Here is a 4,679-nt window from a genome sequence, read left to right on the forward strand (position 1 = left end):
CTGGGCAGCAGCACCTGCAGCGCTTCACCGCCAGCTTCCCCCGCGAGCCCCAGAACCGCCACAGCAACGCAGCCAAAGGGAAGCCGAGAGGAGATTTTGGGCTTTCCCCACTGCTGCCGGCAGTGTGGCTGGTCAAAACAAAACAGAAGACCTACCTGAAGCTACTTAATCTCCAAAGACAAGAATTAAGCTTCCCTCACCCCAGAGCATCAGAAAAACTGTAAAAAGACACTTCCACAGTTTTAGGTGAAGAAAAACGTTTCATAGTTAACTCTGGGCCAAAAAAATACATGAGGCAGATGCAGGGAGAACACAACTGGGTGTCCTACACTAATACACACTTTAGCCTCTATTTCCTGGACAGCGCATGAAGTATCTCAAAAACCGTATTTGACAACAGCAGCAGAGTAGATGATTGTCATCTGCTGTGGCAATTAGAGTGGCAGATGTCCCACCATCTCACTGGAACGGCTGCTTCATTGATTCACACGGCAGAAGCCGGGCAGCTTAGTAACAAGAACGAGGGGATGTCAAGCATGGGATTCGGGGCATATTCCCCGTGCTGCTGCTCCCTCCCTGGGTGAAGCCCACCTCAACGCCTCGTCTCCCACCCTTCGCATCGCTGCACTGCCCACCCGCGCAGGGCATTTTACAGCCAAGAGCACTGATCCCCTCCGTCAGGGTCTTGGACACTCCTGCATTAAAAGCCTCCTGCATTCTGGACCAGCATAACCATGAAGTTTCATCTGCTCCAGCATATGTGGAGGCTTGGTAGGGTATTAGCCTGTATTGAACTTCTTGCTAAATCATGCCATGTGAAACCCCTACTGAAAATACAAATAAAGAAACAATTTTCTACATACTGTTGCCTTCCAGCAGACTTTCCCCACGATTCCTGCAAATAGAAAAAGAGGGGAAGGAAGGAGAAGGGAAAGGCTGCAGCAGCTCTCTAGAAGACACAAAGGCATTTACGTTGTAATTCACACCCATTTCCTTTCAATCCTCTTTGCACAAGACCTTGCTTTTCACAATATAATCCCTTAAAGAAGCTTATTTGCTTCTTGGATTTTCTAGAGAAGCCCTGAGCTGGACACCTCACCAAGCCTCTCCACGTGCTCAGCGTGCTGGCACGGAGGTCCTCCCCTGCATGTCCTCGATCCTCTCGCAGCAAGCATAAAGCTGTGAAATCCAAGCCTGCAAGTATGTAAAACCTCAAACTCTGATTCTTCCTTTCCCAATCAGGTGCCGCTCAACCGAGCCAACCCTCCCCATCGTCCATCACGCAGCCTCCTGCACTGTGAAAGCACCCCCGCCGCTTTCCATCTGAGACTCTTTACTTCCCGTATTTTAACAGGAACGCTTTTATCCTTCTGCTTTATAAATCACTGATTCAAACTTCACTTTCATTTTACTTGGCTATGGAGACAAGAATTTACTTTCTAAGATGGTACAAAAATAATACTTTCGGTGCTAATGCAAAATTATCTTTGTCTTGCAGCAATACTGAACCTCCAGGGCTTCCAAAGCTTCCCAGTTTTTCTGGCTCATTTTCCTTGCTTGATTATCCAAAAATCTCCAAAATACGACTAGCCCTAGGAAACTTGGTGGACTCCAACCTCACAAACCATAGCGAAGTTCACAGTAGAAAAAGGCAGCCGATGCCTGTGGCACTTCCCTAGCAGCAAGTGAAATCCCTGGCAAACGCGTGTCCCAGTCTCGCTCCGCTAACGGACCGTCGTAGTGTCTATGGCGACGTTCCATTCAAATGTTTTACAAGGTCATTTTTCTTCAGATGGCATGAGGTGCATTTTATACTTTTTCTATCTAATCTTTAAGAGAAACACACATAAAGTTTACAACTGACCAGGGAACGTATCAGCATTTGGCCCGAGTAAGTAACTGGACTAAGCCCACAGCAATCTTGCTCCGGGGCGAGGCGTCGGGCGCCAGGCAGCACAACTGCTCACCACCTCCACCGCCCTGAAGCTACGCCAGCCTTGCTTTCTTATCGCCATCATAACCTGTGATCTTAGACTCACATGACAGTTAACCAGGATCGAGTTCCCACCTCCTACAGACCCATAAGCCCACATTAGTTCGTTATACAGCAACACCTGGCGAGTACGCAGAGTGAAGGGAACACACACCAGTGCACTGAAGTAGTTAACTGCATTGGAAGTTGCATAGCAGTCAAATATTTTTGGAGGCATTTGTTTCAGCTCTTTAAAAAAAAAAAATTCTCAAAGGCAAGAAAGGACATCCAGTACCTAGCCACATTTTACGTCTTTGAAAACCTCACTCTAGTTCCTACAAACACGATACAAAGGTGGCTTTTCATTGTAAGGAATCACATCAGACTCCCTGCTGCTGTATATCAAACTTCTGCGAGCCCTTTATGAAAGTAGTACTAAATATAGTCTCTTTAATAGAAGATTTGTAAATTGGTATAAAAATGTAAGCAGCTTTACAGATACTCTCCAAGGCATATGAAACAATCACTAAGTGTGCCCAAAGAGACCACTGTAGAGTAGTTAATCAGAGTGAAGAACCCATAAGCCCCCCCCAACCCTCTAAGAGAATTAACACCCAGTAAGAGGTGAAGACCCCCCTCCTCTAAAGCAGAAAGGCTTCAATTACGCAGTATCACAGATCCTGCTGTAACAGCAGCTCTTGATGCTCGTTACCTGGCTTCCAGGTTTGGCTTTTGTTTGTTTCTTTGTATTCTTTTAAGAGTAATTATTTACATGTCATCCATACAACCTGAGATAAGTTGTTAGTCTTCTGTATCTTGTGCCCCTCAAATCAGAGGTTAGTGCAGGGGAGCATATTTTATTTTTGTTCGTTGCAGTAATCACCTGGGAAAGCTGCATATTGATTTGGTTTATAAGCTGTCGGAAAGTGTGACTGTAATTTGGCAAACTCAGATGATACTCTACATCTACAAACTCTAATGCAAGGACCATTCAGCAGTCACTGCCTCTGATTTTAGAGGGAAAAAAAACCAGAACAAAACCCATGGCATGCCAGAGCAACACCTGCATTGTGAAAAAAAAAAAGTAAAACCACTACTATTCAACGACACCCTCTTTATTCAAAAATAGATATCTATGAGACATTTCAGAATATACTGCTGTCACAAATGGCAGCCTATATGTCTAAATTAATTCCTAAATCAATTCATATACGGATTTAAGCTTTTGTTAAAAAAAGACACACCTTGGGGAAATCTGTTTAACCTTGAGAGAATGTCACCCAGTTCACCAGATGCCCTTTGCCCAAAAAGGAAAACAAATAAAATTAAAAACCACAAGACTTCATTTAAATTAAGCAAAATAAAACACACACATATATTTGGAAAAAAAAATCAAAACATTTCAATTAAAAAAAAAAAAGACATACAACTCTCTCAGAGAAGATCTGCCCAAAACAACAAGCGTGAGATGTCAACACATTTGTCTACATAATTTTTTTTTTATGACAGCTTTTTTGTCCTATAATGGATACACATTCAATCGTTGGTCAAAATAATTATTGGTTAAAACAGCCTCAGGGTAACTCTCAACAGCTGAGACAGGATAGAAATGAGTCTTTTGGTTTGGGGTTTTGAGGTTTGGTGGGGGTTTTTTTGTTTTTCATTTTTGGCAAAAGCAGAGAGAATGTACAGTGCTTTATCTAAATAACGTTGGACCATAAAAGGCTGTACAATCAAGCCAATTCATGGAAAGAATAGTTCTGCCACTGGAAAATTTCCTGTAAACTAAAGAGAAAAACATATTTCTTGGCTGGGCAGTAAGGGTGCAAGGAATTTTAAAAAAAGGACAAAATGAAGTGCCAGTAAGAAAAGGATGTGAGCTTCTTGACAACTTAATGACCAAAAAATGCTGTATTATTTGTTTTAACTGAATGCTGAATAGGCTACTGAATACCCTGTAAAATAAATTAATGAGGAGACAGAACAAGCTTTGCATTTCTGTAGGTTTCCTCTCATGTCTTTGACAACAGCAGCTTAAGACTATAGGGAGGCACAAACACAGCACATCACTTCAACTGATTTCAGCCTCTGTTACAAAACCTGTATTATCAGATCAAGTGTTTCCAGAAACTTAAAATGTTTTATAGTGAGAGGTGCTAAATTTAAACAGAATTGTTATCCAAATTGGAATGGTTTTCAGTGATCAGAGTCCAGTTTGTTAGACCTAACACAGAAACTGAAATGTAACTACATCCACGGCAGCTAAAACATTAGCTAGCAACATAATGGAATTAAGAATATTTTAAATTTACCTTCTTTTTTTTCTTTTTCCTGACTTTTCCCGATTATAAAAATCAACTCACAATAATCTGTGACACAAAATTAAGTACATCCTTCTAATATCTACATGCATGGACATGGTACATGTGCATACAGGATATGTGCATATATATGGGTCTATTTTCTATATAAATAAATATTTATACCACATTTAACTTCTGTTCATCAAGTAACTTCACTAAAGCTATGGAGAGAATTTATAGAATAGTATTTTCAATGTAACCATCCTCAGAGTGGATCAGACAGGGCCTGTCACTGGGATATCACCAGTTGCAATACACCATTCCAACCTCTCAGTTCATTAAGCCAAAGCTTCTGTGACCATCTAATTTTGTATAACGAAGAGGATAAATGTGGTATAAATCTA

The sequence above is a fragment of the Fulmarus glacialis genome, unplaced genomic scaffold (assembly GCF_000690835.1).
Source record: "Fulmarus glacialis isolate BGI_N327 unplaced genomic scaffold, ASM69083v1 scaffold13487, whole genome shotgun sequence".
NCBI classification, from domain to species: domain Eukaryota; kingdom Metazoa; phylum Chordata; class Aves; order Procellariiformes; family Procellariidae; genus Fulmarus; species Fulmarus glacialis.